Source organism: Peromyscus eremicus, chromosome 3 (genome assembly GCF_949786415.1).
Source record: "Peromyscus eremicus chromosome 3, PerEre_H2_v1, whole genome shotgun sequence".
NCBI classification, from domain to species: domain Eukaryota; kingdom Metazoa; phylum Chordata; class Mammalia; order Rodentia; family Cricetidae; genus Peromyscus; species Peromyscus eremicus.
Genome location: NC_081418.1, coordinates 91,789,817 through 91,815,696, shown reverse-complemented (window position 1 = coordinate 91,815,696; position 25,880 = coordinate 91,789,817).

The window sequence follows — 25,880 nt, the reverse complement described above, 5'->3', positions numbered from 1 at the left end:
CAAAATTAGTTTTTTTTTAAATAACCACAAAAACAATGAAAAAGCATGAGAAACACACATACATAAAATCTACAAAAATACAATATCCAAATCCATAACATACAAGAAAAAGACCAGTAAGGAGAAATGGTCATAATAAAGCAATATGAAACATAAAATTTCAAATAAAAATACCTTTGAGGTTGTTTTGTGTTAGCGAGCTATGGTCCTGCCCAGGAATAGGGTCTACCCTTACATGTGCTTTCTATACCCCATGAAAGTCCATTAAAGAAAATTGATTTTTCCATTGTACATAGTTAGTTGTCAATTGGAGATAGCTTCTGAGTTCGGGATGAGAGCTGCTCATGTCTCCATCCCCTTCCAGTGCTGGCACCCCATATAGCTTAAATGTATAAAGGCCCAGTGATGTTGCCACAGTCTCTGTAAGTTTATCCATGCATCAGTCCTATTGTCTCTGTAAGGTATTGTTTTCTTTGAGTCTTTCATCCTCTCTGGCTCTTATATTCTTTTTGAACTATATTCCACATAGTTCTCTGAGCCCTGAGAGGAGGGATTTGATGAAGACATACAATTTAAAACTGAGTATTCCAAGGCCGGTCTCTAAACTCTTCATTTTCTAAATTCGATATTTTAAAGTTAATAGTAAAAATGATTCTCCACATGTTTTACTAGAGAGAATTATGTATGAGGTATATAATGTGTTGATGAAATCAATATTTAAACTATAGACTAAGTGACTGACATAAACCAGATAATTACCTAAGACCTCAAAAGGTTCAGACTTCAAGGGAGAGATGAACAAACAAATCAACAATTTGAAATACAGTGGGTGTTATAATTAAAGAGCATATATAGTAAGGTTGGAATTGATATGAGTGATACTTAGCAGAGATAGCATCGTGGTTCTTGGGGCTGAGAATAGGGTGTATTTCCTGAAATAGGAAGTATAGAGGTAAGGTTGGAGAAACAACTGGAACGTTGTACATGTAAGAAAGTGCATTTTACAAAAACGACAACAAAACCAAAACAACAATCACAATATATATACTAAATCAGAGAAGTGCATAGGTCTTACAGGTGATGGAGGCAGTTATAAGTCACCAACAGAATATGGGTAAGAAAACTGAAAAAAAACTGATGAGAAGAAAATCAAAAGTCATTAAAAGCTAAGAATCCTGGAGTTAGTATTTTATTCTGTGAGGACAAATGATATAGAGAACAAAACATAGAACAAGCAGGGACAAAGCATTAAAATGAATATGCTTAAGCCACATTGTATCCTTAATCATGATCTTAGTTATGTCCACACCAGTTAAAGTAAGGAGTTAGCCATCTTAAGGGGACAAGGCAAGCACTCTCTACATTCACACTCCTTTGTCAGTGGGGACTATGTTCTAAGACCACATGTGACTGACTGAAACCAAAGACTAGAATGATTTCTGTATGGAAGGGTTTTTGTCTTCTTCAGACATAGCTAAGGCAGTTTAATTTACAAATTAAATACTGTAAGAAATTAAAAAATAGTTGCTAAAAATTGAACATTTCTAAATATCTTCTTGATAAATGTTAAATGAATGCTGCTGTTCTCGCTGTCTTTGTTTCTGTTTTAGTCTCCTTCTCTGTCCCTGACTCTGTTCTTTTTCTCCCCCTCCCTGTCACTCACCCGACTTATTGTCCTATAACCATTGTCCTTCATCTTCTACTGGTGAGAGATGATTCAGTGCCTGTGAGGTTAGGTAGTGTGAAGTAAAGGATCTAACACTTCCAGCACAGCATTGAGAAGTTTTACCATTTCACAAAACGTAGGCCTATGTGACTATCTAATAACCAAGACAAATACTGTGACTAATTATCATATACTGTACACAGAGTGGATCTCCTGAACAAAGCCATGATTCAAATCCTAGGAAAGCTGGAGTGCATAGGTATGAGAGTTCAGCATCTTCTTTAGAATGGTGTATTATTTAAAACTCATGAATGTTTCATCTTTAGAATTTCCCATTTAATATTTTGCTCCATGGTAGATGGCTCTCAAGTAAAATTGCAGAAAGCAATCCTAGACTAGAGAGCCTACTAGACTGTATAATAAAAATTCAGTTAAAATTTAACAAATGGGTAGGTTGAAAACAAAAGACTAGAAGCAGATAAATACCATGTGAAAAATTGACTGAACAAAAGTAGAAATGACTATTTTAATATCATCTGGGATATATGAGAAAAGAAAATAATTTAAAGAATTACATTATTTAGAAAGAGCACATTCTAGGTGTGTGTGTTCAGAAGAACAGAACCTCAGTGCACATGAAACAAAAGTTGGTAGAGTTAAAAAGAAACTAAAGAAACAAAGAAGAAAAGACGACAAGTGTCCATTTTACATATTCCCCTGCTGTGGATATCGCTCTATATAAAGCACTGATTGGCCAGTGACCAGGCAGGAAGTATAGGCAGGACAAGGAGAGAGGAGAATTGAGGAAGGAGGAAGGAAAGAGGGACAGGCTGGAGCCATCACCAAGACAAGGAAGATGTAAAGTACCGGTAAGCCACAAGCCATGTGGCAAAGTAAAGATTAATAGAAATGGGCTGAATATAAGAGTGAGAGCTAGACAATGATAGGCCTGAGCTAATGGCCAAGCAGTTTAAATAATGTAAGAGTCTGTGTGTTTATTTAATAAGTGGGCTCCGGGACTGGCGGGACTTGGCAGTGGGAGCTGGAGAAAAATTCTCCAGCTACATTTCCCTTCTTTGTAATGGCTCAAAGTTTAGAACACAATTTATTTTAAAGATGTCAACATTTTAAGCAGGACACCCAGGAGGTCTACTTGATATTTTTAGAACAATCTATTTAACCACACCACAATGCAGATATCCAAGTTCCATGTTCAGTAACTGGGCCATATTGTAGGCATAAAACAAATGCAAAAGTCAAAAGAATTGAAAAAATACTGTATATGATATTTTCTGAAAAGCAATGAAACTAGAAACCATAACAAAAACAAAAATAAAGAGACATCTAAATCTTTGGAAATTGTGATCAGTTGCCAATAAAAAAATCTCAAAAGAAAACATTGAATACCACAAAAATAAAAGTAACACATATGAAAATACATGTGATGTAAAAGTCAACATGGAGATGGAAACATAGTACTGAATGGCTCAGAGTAAACACACTTTATAGGCAGTCAGTTTTCCACCTTAATTATGAAAGGAAGTTCTGTGTTATTTAGCATTTTTGTTCATGAAAACAAAGTGGAGATCAGGACATAATAAATATCCATGCATGTTTCAAATAAACTGAAAACAGTAAATTGATAAAATTTAATGGCACAGAGTCACTTGTTACTTGTCAAAAAAAAAGTAGAAGATACTAAAATTGATAAGTCTCCTGACCTTAGAAGGTATCTCAGTTGGCAAAGTGCTTTTTTTGTGAGCCCCTAAACCAATAGTTTCAAAAGCCAGGTATTGTAACACGTATTTGTAACTTCAGTGTTAGAAAGTCTGAGAGAGCCGGGTGGTGGTGGCGCACGCCTTTAATCCCAGCACACGGGAGGCAGAGCCAGGCGGATCTCTGTGAGTTCGAGGCCAGCCTGGGCTACCAAGTGAGTTCCAGGAAAGGCGCAAAGCTACACAGAGAAACCCTGTCTCGAAAAACCAAAAAAAAAAGAAAGTCTGAGAGAGGCAGACCCCTAAGTCTTTCTGGCAGCCAGTCTTGCCTCCTTAGCAAATCTCACACTACTGTGAGAACCCATGCCATAAAACAAGGTAAGAGTCACCTCAGAAATAACACCAGAATTTGTCTTCTGGCCATGCACATATATGTGCACGTGCATGCCCTCACATGTGAGTATGCACACACAATACACACATACACACACACACACACACACACACACACACACACACACAAACACACAGAGACACATGAACCTGAACACACATAGAAGAAATGATTTTAATGATAATTCTCTAGTAAAACTGACAAAGATTGAAAGCAAGAATGTACAATGGGCAAGTGTGAAGAATTAACAGGTCCACATCCCAACATTAGGCTTGTGAGAGCCCATATTTTGCTCCTCTGCTCAAAAGCTCATCAGAAATAGGGTTGAGTTTAAAAATACAAACAAGCAGAACATGATAATGCATTAATTTAATTACAGAATGCTGGAGACAGAGGCATGAGAATATCTGTGAATTTGAGGCCAGTAAGGTCTACATAGTTATTTTCATGTCAGCTGTATATGGTGAGATTCCGTCTCAAAAGAAATTTAAGAAAGATAAAGTAATCTGAATTTTGTTAAACAATTAAAGAAATTTGTTCTATAATTTAAGAGTTCATATAACAGAATTATTTGGGATTTCATGACTTCACTGGAAAATTTTATTTACTGTTTACAAAAGTGTAATCAATATGATGCATTCCTTCCTAGAGTCAAAGAGAGCAGTACAAACTCTTTAAATGACATTATTAACATTGTCCCCAAAACCGGATAGTTTGAAGGATGGATGCCAAGAAAAAGGAACTGTCAAAATAGCTGTGAACTAATATCTTGTAGCACAAATCTTGAAAGTTTTCAGAGAAACAGAACAAGCCACATCCAAGCTCACCTTGCCAATTCCTCAGCTGATTTTGTTTCCTCAGACTGAAAGCCTCTGAATCTTCAGCTAAATGAATCTCAGCTTAACTGCTGCTAAAAGCAAAAAGCTTAAAAAAACTAAAGTTCCTGGTCCTCATGCCTTATATACCTTTCTGCTCCCTGCCATCAGTTTCTGGGACTCAAGGTGTGTGTCACCATGCCTGGTTATTTCCAGTGTGGCCTTGAACTCACGGAGATCCAGATGGATATCTGCCTCCAGAATGCTAGGATTAAAGGCATGTGCTACCACTGCTTAACCTCTATGTTTAATATAGTGGCTGTTCTATTCTCTGAGCCCCAGATGAGTTTTTGGTGTGCATAATATATCAAACACATTTCCTCTTTTTTGCTTAAAATAAAAAGTTATAACTAATAAGAAAAAGTATATACAATAAGTATATAAAATATATACAGTCAAGAATTACATTAACAATGTCTATTTCACAAACATTTGACAGATTCAGACAAAATACTTCATTATATACATAAACAATGTCCATTCCATTAACATTTGACAAATTCAGACAAAAAATTTCTTTAAGGTTCTTGTTTGAAAAAAAAAAGAGGATATAGATAAGAGGTAGATTATTGAATCTACTCTGAAAAAAAAAGATATAAAAATGATAGAATAAAGGGTAGATCATTGAATGTACTCTGAAAAGAAAAAAGAGAGGATATAGATGTGGTATAAGTAAAAAGGTAGACTATTAAATCTTTTAAAAGACAACTACTAGTTGTATATACTTTACATTGGATTGGACTTTTATATATTGTATATGAAATATATATATATATATAGAGAGAGAGATTGATATTGTTAGAAAATTATATATATATATATATATATATATATATATATATATATATATATATTTCTAATCTAGTTCAGGATATTGTACCTATACAGTTCATTTAACAATGTAATGCAATTTGATAATCCTAGAATGTTATTATTACCAACTATTAGCATATAAAGAAATGCAAGTTAGTAGTTAGACATTACAATCAAACTTGCAGTCATATTAGGTATGTTTTCAAGGTCAAGCAGAGATGTATATTAGATGGACAGGTCATCTTCAAACCCTTTAGAGATCTACAGAATACAGCATTTAAAATGTTTTAATAACATATTTTTTTTTCTTTCTTTTTTTATGACTATGAGATATGTCTGCTCCTAGCAGCACCAATCTACTTTAGAGAAGATATGGACATTGAAGAAAATGCATATGGAGTTAACTTTCATTGTGGCAAAAGTTAGCCACTGGGCAACAAAGTGCCCTCTCATCAACTGATGACAGTATGCTATCCAAAATAGACAAACAGGACACAAAACAGAAGACTACCAATCCTTGACAAGACAAGTATGGTGGCAGCTTTGGCAACAGGCATCCTCTGAGGCCAGGACAACATGGCACCATAGCTGAAGTGGTTTTGCAATCCAGAAAAGGTACAATGTCTCTTTTCTTGAAGGAAGCTGAACAGGCAGTGGACAGATGGCTTCTGGTGTACAGTGGAACTGTAGCTGAAACAGTTATTCTTGAAGGAGTAACTAGGCTGACAGAGTCTAACCTCTCAATGGTAGACTGGCATTTAGTAAAGGAGATGAAGGTACCCACAAGTCAAGAATAGGCAGTCAAACTCCAGAAACACCAACAATTCCCAGAATTTTAAATGCTGAATCATGACAGGACACTGGCAGAATTCAAGTTTATCTGGTACATGGAATACTCACACTGATTGTGAGGTCAGACTGTAAGACTTGTATACATCCTACTTCACAAATGAGTCTGTCAGACACACTAAGCCTGTAGGCTGAAGATGATGCCCCAGTGTGCAGAGAAACCTCTGATGACTGTCCAGGCAGCTGGCTGTTTCTGTCATAACTCATTTTTTGGAAGTCACTTGTTTGTACTTCCTGTTTTACTAGGTAATATTACTTCCTTCCCAGGGCTCTGAGGGAATTGAAGATTAGATAGTTGTAGTTACAGATTTCCTTGTTAAGAAATTCAGAAAAGAAACTCACTAAGTGATGTAAAGTGTCTAAGTTTGAAAGACTTCATAAGATAGTTTTCTGTTGGTAACATAAGTTAGGATAGAAATTGAGTTAGGTACAGTTTGGACTCACAAAAATAGGATAAATAATGGAGTATTTTCTTTGAATTTGTCAATTTGTCAAATGTTTGTGGAATAGACATTGTTAATGTAATTCTTGACTGTATATTTTATATACTTATTGCATATACTTTTTCTTATTAGTTATAACTTTTTATTTTAAGCAAAAAAGGGGAAATGTGGTTGATATATTATGCACCCCAAAAAATCATCTGAGGCTCAGAGAACAGAACAGCCACAATATTAAACATAGAGGTTAGGCAGTGGTAGCACATGCTTTTAATCCTAGCATTCTGGAGGCAGATATCCATCTGGATCTTTGTGAGTTCAAGGCCACACTGGAAATAACCAGGCATGGTGACACACACCTTGAATCCCAGAAACTGATGACAGGAAGCAGATAGATATATAAAGCATGAAGATCGGAACTTTAGCTTTTTAAGCTTTTAGCTTTTAACAGCAGTTCAGCTGAGATCCATTCAGGTGAGGACTCATAGTTTTTCAGTTTGGGGAAATAGGATTGGCTGAGAAGTTGGTGAGGTTGCGTTAACTGTGACTTGTTCTGCTTCTCTGACCTTTCAGAATTCACTCCGATACCTGGTCCCAAAGTGTTTTCTATTAATAAAACTTTTTAAAATTTGTGTTATAATATCTCTTGTTATTATACACAAACTTCTCAACAAAACACTGATGAATTCTGTGGTAGATATACTCAAACTGATTTAAACACCACACAGTGTATCCATTTATTGAAACATTACATGGGACCGCATAAATATCTACAAAGTTTAGATTTTAGGAATGAATGAAAATAATTTTAAACTGAAAAAAATTCAGATTACATCATGCCGTATGTTATGATGTTGAATTTCTTCAAAGAAATGAAACAGTTTAAATATACAGTTCACAAAGCATGCATAGTTGTCCCTAAATGTCAGTAATGAAGGATTTGATCCAGAGCTCCTTCAGGTGTCTGTCCATTATTGCTCAAATCTCTGATATAACATGACATCATATTTGCATATAGTCTACAAAAATTCTCCAACATATTTTAAATCACCTCTAGAATAGTTTTAATATCTAATAAAATGGATTTGCTATTAAATACTTGATATGCATCTTTTAAAAGTGACAGATAATTCTAAATAAATTCTATTAGGTTGATTTCACAGATGGATAACACAGGGATCTGAAAGACCAGCTGTCCTGAAACATTAAAAGTGCTGTTGAGAAAAATTTAAATCCAAAATTTAAAAAACATAGTGTCGTCATAGGAAGATGTCACAATAAGGAGTTATTTCTCCCCAAGTCACTCTGGGAATTCAATAGCATTCCTATGAAAATCCCACAAGGCTGTATCTTTTTATTACGAATTAGACAAACACATTCACAAACTCAGGGGGAAAGGACTTGTTCTATACTATCTTAACAATGTTGTTGAAGAAGAATGATTTGTAAGGAATTTCTTTGCTCTTCATGACTCCTGTAGAGCTGACTATATTACCATGTTGCAATATATGCATGCATGGTGGCCGTGAACAGAATAGCTAGTCCAGCCACAGAGGTTACAATTAGGGGTTACAATTGTGCTCACTAACATTTTCCTAGTACGCAGAGTCCACTGAAGAAGGAAGTAGCAGTTCTAGCAGGTACCACTGAAGCAATTGTGTGCTCCCACCACAGGAGAGTAGCACAAGATGCAAGCCTCCATTCATACCATAAGGAAAAAAGAATAAACAGGTGTCAGGGAGGCACCTTGGCAGGTAAAGGCAGAGCTGTGAAGCCTGATGACCTGAGTTTCATTCACATGGTGGAAGGAGAGAACCAACTCCCTCAAGTTTTTCTCTGAACTTTGCCCATTCATCATAGCATTTTTCATCTCCCTGCTACTACACATACTAATAAACAAATGCAATAATTTTAAATTTTAAAATATGAACACAAATCTTGAACTAAAGTGAACAATATAAAACTGACAAAAATTTGATTCCGTCTTTGGTACAGAGGTTAGACAAACACATATCTCACAGCAAATTAATTTACAAATAAAATAAACTCATTAATTAGAATGCCTACAAATTATAAAGCATAGAAGAGGAGAATTCACAAGCTTAGAGAAAAAAGACTTGCAATCTTTCTACCCAACATAGGATTAATATTTATAGAATTTAAAGAAATCTCAAAATTTAATCATTAAATATTGAAATTCCAATCAGAAAATTGCATCAATGACTGAATACACATTTTTTTTTCTGAGCAAGACGTATAGATGGTAACCATGAGAGGCCCTGAAGATTTAACCACTGAATTAAGTGAAGTTCAGAGCATGAGGAAATACTGTTGTACACCTATCAGAAGGGCTATGATTTACCAACAGTGAGGGGCCTTGGAACTGTCTCCGTGGTTAAAGAGCACTTGCAGCTTTTGTAGAAGACTCGTGTTCATTTTCCCATATCTACATGGTGGCTGATAACCCTCTTTAATTCCAGTTCAAGGGGCCCAGTGCCATCTTCTGGTCTCTCCTGGCAACAGGCATACACTTGGTGCACTCACATGCATGTAGGCAAAACACATATACCCAAAATAAAAAATAAATAAATATTAAAAATGAAAAAAAAGTTTATACCTGATCCTGAATGCATAAGAGAGTTAGAATCTCTCACTCACTGCTAGTTTGAGTATAAAATGAATGTATCTCAGGAAATTATTTGGTGATAGTTAATAAAACTAAGCTTGTCTTTTACTGCTTGATTGTGCAATTGTACTTTGGGTTTTATCCCAAATAAATGACAATCTATGTTCAAATCCAAGCCTATAAATGAATATACTTTGTTTCATTTCAAGTAGCCCTAATCTGGCAACAGTCCTGTCATTCCATGAGTGAATGGTTAAATAAATTAATTGTGGTGTGGTCTGACCACATAATACTACTCAATGATAGTTAATTGTTCCATTCAGCAGCCTTAGATACATGTCAAAGACTGAATGTTTAGTGAAAGTATTCAATTGCATGAGATTATGTATGGAAGGATTCCATTCAAACAACTGTGAGTGACACACTTTTATTGATTAGGTGTCCAAATTTGGAGCAATCTAATGCTCTTCAGCCAAGCAATGGAGCAATAAGCTATGATATGTTCATAATAGGGAAAAGCCATAAGTAAAGAAAGGGTGAAGGGATTAAAAATGCATCCATCAGTGCAGAAGGATTATCATGACATATGCTGAACAAAATAGAAAATAATTGATAGAGACAATTGGATAAGTAAGCTATGCTTATGCTTATAAGAGGGCAGATATAAAGGTATGGAAAAGAATCAGTGAATAAAGCACTTGAAACAGAGACATGTAGACAGGAATTCAAATACCCATCATCCACAGAGAAGCCTGCCAAGCAAAGATGTCCACAGAACAGAGTCCCAGTGCTAAGAAACTAGACACAGGGAATCTCAAGTGCAAAGTGAACAGCTGGATTAGCACAATCAATAATCTCTGGCTGAGAGACACCTTGCTTTAGTATCTATATTTACAATATATAGGAAGACTTATTAGTACTTATGACCTTAAGGATGTACAGCAAACATCCAAAGATAAATCTCTAGTTCCATACCAAAGGACATTCACATCATAAGTTCTGATGTCATTCATAATGTCATTCTAGTGCCAACAAGATACCACTGCTGTCCTCAGTGTGCACCAGAGAAAACTTCCTTTCACATGACTTTCAATAGGCAGAAGGGAATCAAGCCTTCAAAGATCAACTTTATAACTTCTCAGAAGACCTTAACAGAGAAGGTGGGACTCAAACACATTAAGGATCTCATGTCATTGTTTTTACCTCCTTATGTTCATTCTACATGGAAATCAGGTGTGTATTTTTATTGAAGCACTTGAATTTAGCCCCAATTCTACAGACAATTGTGTGAGTCACTTTGGATACTTTCTCCTTTGATCTCAGCTTGCTCATGTAAACACATAGAGGCTTCCTGGGAATGCATTATGAGTTAAAATAAGAGAAGCTTTCAGAACAGAACTGAGACATAAAGAGTACACATTTTTCAGAGTAACTTGTAAGAATACTGAAATGAGACTCAGGTCCAAGTGTGACAACTCTGTTACTATGTGCCGGCAGCTTGAGGGGCAAATCTGTGTTTCTTGTACAGTGTAATTCCAGTGTGACCAATATACCTCTTAGTGGCATAGATACTTGGTTTCTATGAATAAGATATGTCTTTTCCAAGCTTACTTTCTATTAAGTACAGCACAGTTCACTGCATCTCCCTTAGGATAGCCATCTCTAAAGTACATCAACATCATCACATCACTCTACCTTCTAAACCATAGATGATACAACTTTATTTATTCATTTTTGTACATATTAGTCTTTCCTACTAATGGATTTCCTACCATGGATTTTGATGATTATCTAGCACTTGTAAATACAAGCTGCACACAATATATGAAAAATAAATATATATTGACTGAAATTTTGTGAGATTATTTTTTGTCATCCTATACATTTTCAGGATATGGTATTATTACTATCTGTTTACTAAAATCTCAGAGATTTTAGCAAGTTATATATTTAACAAAAATGTATTTATAATCATTCTCTGTTTTCCTAGTTTACATGTTTTGCAGTTAAATATTGATTGCATCCTACATTGTAAATACTGTTTTAAATTAATTTCTACTACATGTAATTACTTAATAAAAAAGGAAAATGACAAAAATTCCTCTGATATTTTGTTTAGTTTCCAATCTCCAAGTGTTGTGCAGTTTGGAATGATTTAATGAGGAATTTTATAGTAAGATACATGAGGAGAGAAATTCAATATAACCGGCTCCTAGGAATTAAAGCTAAACATGAGCACTGTGAAGTAAAGTTCTCAGAATGAAGCTGCTCATTGGACTGGACTTCTGCCAGGTTGAGGGATGTCTTAGAATTTACCAACTGTGAAAATGTTGGAATTTTACAAGTCTAGAGCCAGACTGTCTTGAGCCATCTTTACTTCCTTACTAGCTGGTTGCTGCCCTCCTCTGTGTGTGAACTAGAATATTTATGCCCATTAGGAAAACCTTTAGGATTACACAGACAACTAGATCTATGTTCTAAGGCTCTGGCCACTCATATTTGGTGTGGTGGTTTGAATAGGGATGACCGTCATAGACTCCTGTGCTTGAATTCTTGGCCCATAGGGATTGGCAGTATTAGGAGGTATGGCCTTGTTGGAGGAAGTGTGTCTCTGTGGCAGAGGGCTTTGAGGTCTCATATGCTCAAGCTGTGGCTCATGTGGCACACAATGTCCTTCTGTTGCCTGTGGATCAAGGTGTGGAACTCTCAGCTTCCTCTCCAGTACCATGTCTGCCTACATGCTGCCATGTTTTCTGCTATGACAATAATTGACTAAACCTGTGAACTGTAAGCCAACCTCAATTAAATGTTTTCCTTTATATTTCCATGGTCATGGTATCTCTTCACAGCAACAGAAACTCTAAAACAATTGGCTTCAAAATAAACTATTTTTATACCCCTTGAGGTGAGAGCTAAGTTTTGTGTAGACAGTGCATGCCACTTAAAACTCTCTATTATTACTCTGGGAAACATTCTCTCACATGTTTGCAGCCATTTCCCATTTATTTCTACAAATCTCATGTTTGACATATTATTCTAATTCTACTCTATATTATATATGTTTATCAATGTTGTCTTCTGCATCCCACAGAAGAGATATCACTGACAGAAAAAGATAATTTTCTATGCATAAACTTTATTATAAGAAGTTAGTTCTATTCCTGTAGTTTACTATAAGAAATTTCTCCTCATTAGTAATCACATAAAGAGAAAGAAAATAACACAGTTGTTTCAGGAAAATAGAAGTACACTGGCCATTATGATGTGTCTGAGCATGGTGGTTATTTTTATGAGTCAGTCAGGAAAGAATTCTGCTGTACATTCAAGTCCTAAAACATATTGTTTGGAATTTATCAAGCTGCTCTGATAAAACACTCTGATCAAAAATCAGTTTAAGAGAAGAGCAGGTTTATTGCATCGTAGAGGGCACTTTCCATCATAAAACTTAGGCAGGAGCTAGAAGCCTTTGGGAAAAAGTGACTAGCTGGCTTTCTCAGAGGACCATGCTTAGTTGGCTTTCTTACATAGCCCAGCATGACCTTCCCAGGGAAGACAACCCCCCAACACACATACATGTTACAAGCCATTCTTATCTGCATAAATCATCAATTAAGAGTGCTTTTTCAGATGACTCTAGGTTGTATCAAATTGTCAGTTAAAGCAAACTATGACAGATATGTTTATCACACCAGAATGAAAATGAAATCATGGCTAGAGCACTGGAGACTACACACAAGCACCACTCTTATTTTACTAATAAGTAAAAATGACATATTCTTCAGATCTATTATACAGTATAATATTCTGTTACAAACAAAATTTTAATTCATACTGAATGAAAATTGTACTTTGCCTGCTGTGCCAGGGAAAGAGAAATAGATTCTACCTGGAATTTCATTTTTGAAATAACAGGACTGAATAAGGTTCTGGAGGAGTTCTAAAAATTCTCTGGGGAGTCCCCATGAGACCTCTGAGGGAAACACATATGAAAAACAATCAAGATCGCCATGCAATTTTTGCATGATGAGCTTGTGGATAATGAGGCCTCATGGCAGATGTATAAATATCATTACAAATTATAAATGCATTAATTAGGTATGAAGCAAATATAGTTTGGATATTTTTAGCATCTCTGTTTTCTTGGCAAGTTTAGTTTTACTTTATTAGGAAAAAATAACTGAAGAATGATTTTATGTAGCAGAATTGTCCTCGATATTGCATTGTCTCTGGTTAGCTTGGTACCACATTTCATTAATGTAATCTCAAGATTAAACAGAAAATACATCATAAAATAATTCATTGTTTTAGTCATTCAGCCAACTTTTGGTTAACAAAATGTTAATCAAAGTGTTGGTAACTATAATGCTCATCTTTCCATCTCTTCATAGAGTCTCCCAAGAATCATCTATTACTTTGATGGAGGCTGTACTGGCTGGTTTTGCATGTCAACTTGACACAAGCTAAAGTCATCAAAGAGAAAGGAGCCTCAGTTGAGGAAATGCCTCAATGACATCCAGCTGAAAGGCATTTTCTCAATTAGTGATCAGTGGGAGAGGTCCCAGCCTAACGTGGGTGGTGCCATCCCTGGGCTGGCCATCCTGGGTTCTATGAGAAAGCATGCTGAGCAAATCATGTGAAGGAAGCCAGCAAGCAGCACCGCTCCATGGCTTCTGCATCAGCTCCTGCCTCCAGGATCTTGCCCTGTTTGAATTCTTGTCCTGACATCCTTCAATAATGAATAGCAATAAGGAAGTGCAAGTCAAATAAACCCTTTTCTCCCCAACTTGCTTTTGGTCATGGTGTTTCTTCGCAGCAATGGAAACCCTAAGAGGCCTGTGCTACCCATTAGGGAATGATTAGTTAATATAATATAAGAATTCCTAACAGGAATGAAATCTGTAAAGCCATTCTTTTTTTTTTATTGAGAAGAGTAGAATTTATTTTTAAAAAATTTATAGTATTTTTTATTTTATAATTAACTTAATTTCACATATCAGCCACGGATTCTCCCATCCTCCCTCCTCCCACCCCTGTTAGGAAATGGAGGGGAGTGAAAACCAAAAAGTGGAACTCCTTAGACTATTCCCGAAGTCTAGTGAAGACATAATCATAATTTTCTTAGAACACTTAAAAGTGGAAAGAATTTAATGAATTTCAGAAGTTCTGGTGATAGAACCAACATGACTGATTAAATAAAAGAATAATTCAAATGCAAAAAAAAAGAATTGCTTCCCTGGTGAGATGTAAACAATGCATATTTTCTAATTATACTGTTCCAATGATGAGTCAAAGTCTACCAAACTTGACCCCTTGGGTAGCCAATGAGTTCATTTGTCTTACGGGGTGGGGGAGCTTACTCACCAGACAAGAAAGGATTTTAAAAGCACAAATCTACCTCACTGGCAAGTGTTCATTCAGTATGAATGATGACTTCCCTATAGCCTCATAGACAAAGTCTATTCAGTTAACCTTTGTCAACCTATATACTCTAGAACCCTCTGACATAGGCGACCATGTGCAATTAGGACAAAATAGATGCAAATAGATGCAAGCAGCAGCTGTAATCTCAGGTAAAGCTATAGTAATCATCTCTATCACCCTCCTGTGAGGGAATGTCAAAAGTCAACAGCCCATTACTAATGCACTCTTATAAGCTGACATAGCCAATCTTAAGAAGATGGTGGGTATTTTGTTCAAAGAAACATGTAGTCTAATAAATGGAAACCTAGACTTTAGTGAACTCTATCATATAAACGCAACAAATTTTAAGAACATTAAAATTAATAGCAATACATTTTGTTTATTCCCTTTTGAGTGTATCTTGATAAACTTCTTACCCAAGCTATTTTTTTGGTGAACTATGGCATTTATATTATGTGAAACTCAATGTATCTACTGTTTTGTTAAAATATTAAATCATAAGCTATTATAATATCATGATTACAAAATAAAAAGTCAAAGAAAACATCACAGGCAATTTTGTTTTAATTTAATATAAAATATATAATGTTTTAATTTAATATAAAATATATAATATAAATAAAACAATCCTACTATATAAAAAAACACATTAAATGCAGGACATAACCTCTTTTTTGTATCCCTTTGACGCCACTCATCTAAGTCCATCTTCTTTAACGTAGATTGGCACATAGCACCAGTTTACATGAATCTCTTTTGAACAAAAATAAGAGGTGTATGTATACATCTGTAGCTGAGCTTGGCATAGACTCAAACAAGTGTGTCTTGGATTCTAAAGAAGCATAGCACAGGGAATGGTGATGCAGGCGTTGATGGCACTAAGGAAAGGAAAAATAAAACAGAGCATAGGTCATAATACTCTAGCAGAAGGTAGTGAGCTGTGGCTGCCATGAGTGTTAAGTTCCCAGTGCTGAAACTGAAGTGGGAGAATTTTGTCCAGCATGTCTCCTCAGCTAAACTTGGCTTTATGCAAATCACACACCAATGAAGATAATAAAAAAGATAAATTCCTAGTGCTAAATTTGATAAACAATCCTACTAGCTATGAAGCTTATTTTTTTTTTTTTTTCGAGACAGGGTTTCTCTGTGTAGCTTTGCACCTTTCCTGGAACTCACTTGGTAGCCCAGGCTGGCCTCGAACTCACAGAGATCCGCCTGGCTCTGCCTCCCTAGTGCTGGGATTAAAGGCGTGCGCCACCACCGCCCGGTGCTATGAAGCTTCTTTAGGCCAGCCTGTACAAATGATTTTAATACTGATTTTTTTATTATATTTACTTATTGTGTGTGATATGTGTGTGGATATGGGTGTGCCACAGAGCACATGGAGGTCAGAGTAAAACTAAACTTTTCAGATATCACCTTAAATGTCTAAACTATTTATCTCAGCTCTGATATTGGTATTTTTGAGCTTTTGCCAGTTTAGGAGAGATTAGTAACATAGCACTGACCCACCACCACTTAGTTGCGAAGTCTGAACTAGGAAGAGTGAAGCTTTGCTCTTTCTAACTAACTGCCTCTATTTCTACAGTTAGGATTAGAAATGTTTAGCACATCCTTCCATATTCACAAGAAACCATGGACTCATACCAGCTGATCATTCAGTGAGCGAAATACTCCAACTGTGGTGGTTTGAATGAAAATGGCCCCCATAGGCTTATAGGGAGTGGCACAATTTGGAATTGTGGCCTTGTTGGAGTAGGTGTGATCTCATTGGAGGAAGTGTGTTATGATGTCAAGGTGGGTGGGTGAGGGCTTTGAGGTTGAAGATTTCTGCTGCCTGCCAATCCAGTTGTAGAACATTTGGCTACATCTCCAGCACCATGTCTGCCTGCATGCCGCCATGTTTCCTGCTATGATGACAATGGTCTAAACCTCTGAATTGTAAGCTAGCCCCAATTAAATGTTTTCCTTTATCAGAGTTACCATGGTCATGGTTTCTCTTCACAGGAGTAGAAACTCTAACTAAAACACCAAGAGAATTAAAATAAAGGAGAAATTTGCATAGATTAGACTAAGTTTATTTTGCAAGTGTAAAGTCCAGGGAGAAGTAAAGAAATAGAAACATTGTGGAGGGGATGTTTATGTGGAGACTCTTACCCTCAACCAATTCAATTGTTGTCATATCGACGAATATTTTCTCAAATAAAGAATTGCTCATGAATAGGACATAAGTCTCGTATGGAAAGAATCAAAGAATATTTAAGAAAATATCAAAAAGCAAGCTTTCTCACTGGTCACAGAGTCTAAATTATTGGAACATGTTATGAATATTATTAAAGATAAATTGTGTCCCTACCATATTCTAAATTGAATGGGGACATGAGGGAAGTATTTGTTTTTATACTTTATGGATTCAGAAACTTAAAAATAACATAAGATATCTTTAATAGGAGACAATAGAGGATTCATCTCTCTTTGGAGGTTTCAAGTCATTGTCTATAACCACCAAGGAATCCCTCACCAAAGTGAAGCCATGTAGATTCCTTGAAGGTGGACCTTTGAGTTTTCAAAATAATAGTAAATTATGTTTGTTATTTTAATCAAATAGTCTCTGATGTTTTGTTATGGCAGCATAAGCTTGTGGAGATGAATATCACTTTTATAGAAAAATAGTATCCTATACAATATTTACATAACAATGAATTTTAATGTAAATAAAATCTAAATTATTTTGTATATGCAAAGATTTTGAAAAGGTTTGGAAGACAAAATTAAATGCATGACAACCAAGGAATTGGGGGCAAGAGGTTGTCACAGTTATGATTAAAGTATATATCATTACTAATTGACTTGGGCAACAAAATCCTACATTTCAAATGGAGATGATCAATGCTGGCATTTATACTCAAGTTATGAAACAATACTAAGAATAAAGCCAGATATTAGACACTAATAAGTAAGGACTTGCATAAGTTTTTAGTTAAACACATTTGGTTAAGAAAACTGAAAAATCGAACTTGAGCAAACCTGTGCAGCCATCGGAGAAAGGTAATTGGGAATAAAAATTAAATACACAGCAAACATGATGGGAAGATATAAATAAAAGTCCATCTTTTTCTGAACTGTAGATTGAGCAGTTTCTAAGCTAAGGTATAGACTACCCATACTAGCTTGTGATAGTAAGTGCTGAAACTGTGAAAATAATGTTTGCATAAAGTTTCACAGTCATGGAAAAGACATACCCCTGAATGTGAATTTGTTCATTATGTCGTTACACTGAAGCTGCATCTATGCTTGTATCTAACAAGACTGACTAGTTGGTTTGTTTGTGATGGTGTGTATTAGACAGGAACTCAGTGAGGTGGAACCGAAAGAATGTGTGTGTGTGTGTGTGTGTGTGTGTGTGTGTGTGTGTGTGTGTTAATTAACTTGGCTTTTTCTGTGGGGCTGGGTACTCCAACAATGTCTGTCTGCTGGAGAGCTTGAGAATCCAGCAGTTACTCAAGCAATCAACCTGGATGTTTCATTATCGAACCTGTGGACAGTAGTAGCAGCAGCACCAGAGTAGAAAGTCTCCAGGAAGAGAGAAGGCTGTTTGTCAAAAGCAGCCCAGCTTTTTCCTTAAAAAGTCTTTATGTCTTGACCACTGGAAGGTTCTAACAACTCTGGGAATCTCTCTCTCTTTCTCTCTCTCTCTCTCTCTCTCTCTCTCTCTCTCTCTCTCTCTCTCTCTCTCCCTCTCTCTCTCCCTCTCCCTCTCTGTGTGTGTATGAGTGTTGTTGTTGTTGTTTGAGACAGGGTCTCACTATGTAGCCTTGGTTGGGCTGGAACTCAGTATGTGATTAGGCTAGCTTTGAAATGGGTAATTATATTTTAATTTAAAAAATTAGACAAATAATATTTTTAAGGGTCAGTGTTAGAATAAATGGTGTCAACTCCTATGCAAGGAAAGAGGGAGTTACAGATGGAATAGCAGGAATGGCATCATAATCAAATAGGATTTATTACCCAAAGACAGTGTGGGGAAAAAAAAAAACTTGTTTTGAACTAAACCAAAGTGCATTAAATTGAACTACAAGAGAAAATAAGTCCGTGGCTAAATTCAGGCTAAAAGGTCATTATCTCAGTGAGCTGCAAGGCCTGAGAATATTATTGAAATTAAGTAGCATCTGAATCAAAGTGGGCAAGTACAAAGACAGGCACTGTTACAAATAAGCAACTGAGAGCTACAAGAGGAGGCGATTGGGAAAATGGAATGGGAGTGTTGGTAGGGAGCAAAAGTGCATTCCCACTTTCAGGAAGCAGAGAGGAAGATGAGGATTTCAAGGCCAGCCTCAGCTATATAGCATGTTTTAGGCTACCCTGTGCTAATAAGACTCTTGCTCAATGACATCCCTCCATAATGCACACAAGAAAACAAATACAGTTAACTTTTGTGAGGAACTGTTACCCAGCATGCATTCTGCTGGCTCGCCTTACTCATCTCTCTTTCTCTCTTACACATATCTACGAGAGAACATGATACTCACTTAGGAGATTTCTTCCTTTCCTCTTTACCTTTCTCCTCTAACCCAGTATCACAAAGGGAAGCCTGTCTGAGAGTTAAGCATTTTAGGCTCCCCACATTTGACTATTTATGTCTGTTGGGCTTTTGTATCACAAGTTACTACTGGGCATCTTCTATTATTCAGATGTCTGATAATGAATGACAAGTGATGAGGACTGCAAAATCAGTTTCTAAAACCTCTCTCCCTAATAGGATGAATGTCCTTTTATTATTTACCTCTGTGAGGTTTGGCCTTGAGAGGTGACAGTTCTTATAAAATCAAAGAAAAGGGATTATATTTTATAAACCATGAAAAAAGTATTTACTTTGACCATGACAAATTTTGATCAGGTGATTCAATTTCCTCAACAAGTAAGAATTGATTTTCTAAGAGTGGCAATTCAAAATACTCAACAAAAGTGGATAATTTGGGTTTCCATTTTCTTTGGAGTAGATTGAACGTATTCCCATAGCTTCTCTTAAGGTGTATGGTAAATTTTCCTCAGGAGGCATGAACAATGAATTGAGTATGTACCCGAGATTTGAAAAAAAAAAAAAAAGCTGGAAATGTACCAAAGATACAATTCTACCTACCTAAGTCTAGCTTAGTTTACTGGGTAACTGAAAAGAATATGATTAAGGATTTACTTACAGGATGATGGATGACTTAAAAGCAAGTGCACCATCAAAAACCCCACTCTAGAACAGATGATGTCTCTTGAAAGGTGCAGACCTGGAACTCTCTGCACAACTTCCAGGCAGCTCTGCTGGGAGAAAACTTCTGTAATAAATGAAGCAATGGTTTCACATGTTGGTAGATACAAATCTGGAAAGCAAAATCCGAGAATGGAGATAGGTGTATTGCCAGCACCAGGCAAGTAGTACAAGAAGTTAATTCCAAAGTAATGTTATCCCTCAACAAAGGAAGTATGAGAACTTCATTCCGGGAGCCAGCACATATTCAGATAACCTGGCCCTACTAGTGAGCATTCTCAATGTAGAAGTACATTCTTGAGATGTCTTGGTTCATTCTCATGGTTCAATAGGAAGAATAGGCCCACTCTTGGGTATGCCTACCTGTAAGTCACCAAGCACCTGTAAAAGATAAAAGTGACAGATAGGAAAGTCTCTGGGCATGCACAGTGTTGCACTGGAATGTTGTAGTGAAAAACAAGGAAAGAGAAATTTGAAGGCACATTAACACAGAAGTCAGCGTCTGAAGGTTCCTGCCTTACTTAGTCACTATCATTCTGCCCAGTAGTTGTTATTCACAATATAATCTTAGAGAGGGCTATCTTGCAAATTCTTATCCACCTAACTACCAGGTACAATTGCTGCGTTGTAGAATTCCCTCTTGAATTCTGGTTTTCCTCACTAGAAACCTCCTTCTGATAATGAGGTTCTTCTTCAACTCTCATTCTTCTATGGCATGCTACCTGCCCATGTTTCATTCATTATCAAATCCTGAAAAAAGCAACCCAAATGTGGTATTATTATGCCTATAGCCAGTGGCCTCTCATTTTCATAGAAATCTAAATTTCATTAGTGATTCAGGTGACAATCACAATAATTGTTTGTAGCTGGGGCAGAAGCAAGTAGTTGTTCTTTCATGTTTCTAGAAGTTTAAAAGTTCTCTTCCCTAGGCATCTACTATGCTAGGTCCCATCGTGAGCATCTCTATGCTTACCTCTCAAATGCCATATTATATTTGAAAGAATTTATTTGTTAGTCTAACACTCACAGAATATAAGCTAATACTATACTTTCATAGGGTCCTTGATAAAAGCAAGATAACACTCTTAACAATCAAGAAAATCCCCAAAAGCATATCAAATTCCTGAGGCACCTATTAAGTTTTGTAATTTTTGAGCTTAAATAGCAATGTTTCTGTGAATTTTCACTGTGACTTGAGCATTGTGTCTTAATCTGTATAACTCTAGGCTTACATCCCCCAACTAGATTGGGAAAAAAATGAGAATTAGTTAAAATATGTGTACTTGTTACACAAAATGTATTGCAATGGACATTTGCTTGTGATTGATTTATCATCACAAAATGATCCCCTGAGATCAGTTTTGAAAGTGTGAGTTACAAGCTAAAGCATTTGAGACTTTAATTCCATCCCCAAACCTTTTGTTTTGATTCTGTAACCTGAATATTTTCTCCAACTCCTTCATAGATGAAACTACCTAATCTCTTCATCCTGCAAATTACAGGTGTTGATGAAGCATATCCATTTTAATTGAACTGTTGACCCATGTGATAATTTCACTTATTTTTTCTCTTAATGGCTTTTATGTTTTCAGATTGTTTAGTGCCTTTGATTATTTAGAAGAACCCCTTATGGTTTATCAAGTCAAATGACATGATTAATGTTGTACATTATCCCTTCTTTAATATGATTTTACAAGTGGGAAGAAACATCTGGTTTTAATCACTAAATTACACTGAGCATCAGTGGTGCATGGAAAGCAGCTGAGACAAGCTCTGGGTGCAGGATGTCTTTTGTGATTACATCAATCTACTGGCTATTACAATTTTAGGAAGATAGCCACCTTTTAACTAGTTTGACAAAATTAACAAAGGGAGAATAAACACTGTTAAACATGATTAAAAAGATAAGGGACTCCTGTGTCTGGAATTTTATTTTTTTATTTTTAACACATACCCTTCAATTTTGCTACTATAGAACGTTGCTCTAATTTTCTTGAGGAAAAGAAGTCTACAGCGATCCTCCCAGTTCACTAAAATGTTAGCTCTTTAGCATCTGCTCCACTTTCCTACTCTGACATCTGTAGGTGTAGTTTTGGGGTTTGAATATACTTGCCTTTTTTTTCTACACAAAGGCATATGTGGTTATTGATTGAAATATCTTAAAATCTGTCCAAGTAATTACTTGGGTGAAAGGCTGAAAATAAAGCAGTAATTTGTTGCACAGGTCAGAGTATATTCTTCAAAGTCAGACTTCCTTCTGATCACTTTCTCTTTATTAGTTGTTAAGTCAGGATCAAATTATTCAGGATTCATAGGCCTCTGGTCCCTGTCTTGAAAAAATTCAGCAAAATGATAAACACTTCACTTGATGTTCTGATAAGTAAACGGTAAAATCATAGGACATGTGCAGCACCATGTCAGACAAATATTAATTGCTTTAAAGCCATTAACTATTTGACTTATTGGAGATAAGTATTCTTTCTTTTCTATCAAATAAAGCTGCATTTAGATGGTTAATATAGGGCTGGGGAGATGGTTCACCAATGAAGTGCATATACTGCTGATGTGGGTTCAGTGCCCAGCACCACACTGCTGTTGTGTGACCAAACTTTACCTGGGGAGATTCAACATACACTTCTACCAGGATAGGAAGGAAGCCCACGACAGGCTAAAGTACAGACAACACCAAAGTACAATGTGGTAAGCCAATGAGTTTTATCGGTGTTTCTTACAGGAATATGGATGAGTGGTTACTTATAGGAACATAAATGACTCAAAGACAGATGCATCATCAAAGTTCACCCTAGCCTAAGTGACAGCTCATAAAAGCTGAGAACATAGAACTTAATGCACAGCCTGCAGGCAGCTCAACAGGTGGGAGAGCAACCTTTCCAGGTGCTACAGTTGGTCTAAACCTCTTCCTGTCAGCTGGTCTGGTCTGAGTCTTCTTTGCAATTTGCTTGTCTGAGAATCTTCTTTGCAGCTTTGGTTTACTTGGTCTGAAAAGAACTCTCATCCTCTATTGCTTAATCTGGCAGGGAGGGGTCTAGTGGACCTAGTTAGTTTCAGGGACTTCTTGAAGCTATTTTGAGTTATTTAGCTTCATGATTAAGGAACTTGCCTACAGGATGGAATGTTTCAGAGGAAACTGTTACACAACACTCTGTTACATAAAAGCTACAGCCTATAATTCTAGCTTCAGGTTATCTACACCTTCTTCTACTCTCTTCAGTCGCCTGCACTCATGTGCACATACCCCCACACCTATACATACATAAAAATAAATATCTCAAACAAATAAACAGTTAAATAAAACATAAATGTTTTAACCTACAATATCATTTTCATTATTAAAAAATGAGTGCCTAAGCAAAGAAAACTTTCTCTCTTAAAGGTTATGAACTTAAAATAAATTTATATCAATAGAAAAATATAGAAAAAGTAGAGTTATAGGCATGAATTATAGGCATGAATGAAGAGTCCAAGAATTTATTTCTGCACTAAAATGTGAGTGAAATATGTACTCAGTTAAAGGTCATACAATAACCTCCTGTGGCTGGCCATGCAGAATGAAGCTGGTCCTACAAGTTCAAAGTGGGCAGGTTAGAGGGTCTGTGGAGTTCATGCCACAGATTATCTGCTTGAGCATCATTCCCTTTGTTCTACAGGTTAAGACAAACAATAAGGTGCTTAAATAAATGGAGTGGTGTACTTAGGATTGCATGAACTCTTAGATCCCAAGTGGGTATCAAATGTTTTCCTTACTTCTGCATGGGACTACCAACTGAAGCTATTGTGCATTTATCAGGCAAGTAAAGCAGTATTGTGTGTGTGTCTTTTGCCCAGACACAATAATAGATAAAAGAACTTTTGAAAAGCAGAAATCAAGAAGACAATGAAAGGGTTGATTTACACATAAACACACACATATGCATACATCACACACATGGACACACTAATATGATATCACATACATACTATTACACATACATTATCTCACACACACATACACAAACACATACATACACATACTCAGATACTTACACTCCCCACAAACCACACAAAAAGTAAAATCATACCATTCAATAGACATAATTGAATGTAAATTGCAGAGTTTTTTCAGAAAACATATCACAGGGTTTCACTATTATAAAATATTTATAAACTGACACATTTTCTAGGATTTGAATAAATGATGGAGATAATTGACCTGGTGTAGACAGACAAATATTTTATAATCTCAGTCACATGTGGGATCTAAATATGTTGATCTCATAGTAGTTGTGATAAAATATCGGTTGTCAGGTATAGGGAATATAAGAAGGGTGAAAATGTGGAGACATTTGACATACGGGACAAGGTTATAATGAGATAGGAGTTTTAGGGTTCTGTTGTATAGACATGTTAATACTAGCAGAGATCATAGCATTTATATGTTATTTAATATAACTATTATAACCTTCAAGACACCTACAAGAGAGTTATTGATTTCTTTGCTGTAAAGAAATACTAAAATTTTGAGACTGGAATCACTGATTTGATCATTATATGAAGTATACATGACTCAAAACAACATATTTTAGGCATAAATACGTACAAATGCATGCCAATCAAAGTGTCCTAGTAAATCATAAAAGGAGGAAGAATAATGAACAAAAGAACAAAGTAAATGAATCTTTTAGTCACTAAACCATGTAAAGAACTTGCATTTAAAGCATTCCCACCATCTATCCAAGGCTTTTCATGTGCTCAAAGCAAAGGGCAAGTTTTAATATAGCCCAAAGGAATATGAATCCTTTCTCATTAGTATCAATTTTATCATTGGCTTCTCATTTTGTAATCCTTACATATGTTTTCTTGTGTTATTCCATGATTTATTGTTCACAGTATAAGAAAATTCCTTAGTATTTCCTTAAGTTTGCATAAGCTTTCTAATGTTTCCCAATGGTAGATATATAATTTTACCTATTATTCCACTTTATATGCTAACAGATGATCTTTTTGTTATATTTCATGAGATAGGATATTCTTAAATTATCAATATCTTGCTAATAGTAAACTTAATGAATTACTGTTTTGTATTTCTTGATATAAAAGTTTTCTCCTTTAGTAGTTTAATGTAGTATATTACATTAAATTCTTAATGGATTATATATCAGTTGTTATGATCATATAAATAATTATTAATGTCCTCAGAAAGTTGCTCTTTCTCTTCAAATCAGTGCTACAATGATTGATAAGAACGTTTTTCCTCATCTTACTTCATACCTGAGATCCTGCCAAGGTGATTATGCTTTCACAAATGTACCCCAGCTTGAGTGCTTCAAGTCCCTATATAAGGGTAGTAGAGTGAGATACGGTGCCACTTGGTTGCCATCCAGAACTTGATGTTAAGATCATATTGCCAAAGAAGCCACATGCTTGTCATAGAACATGGAGAAATCAGTCTGTTACTAACCTGTAAGCTTCATCCCTATCAGCTTTCATAGTGCTGGAGGGTGCTACACACACAGAGGAGCAAGTTAATTGGTTGAATACTTTCCTCACTCTTGATGCAGTGGAGAGGGGCTTGGTCCTGCCTCAACTGAATGTACTAGGCTTAGCTGCCCCCCCTCCCCATGATGGGAGACATCCTTTTGGAGGAGAGAATGAGGGGTGGGTTGGAGAGGGGAAGGCAGAGTTGGGAGCAGGAGGAGGGATGAGAGGGGGATCTGTGATTGGTATGAAAAATAAATTTTAAAAAGTTAAAAAAATAAAGCTTATGGAGCTATGAAGCATTCCACCTATAATAATGATTGCCCTGGAAAGACATGCCCACTGG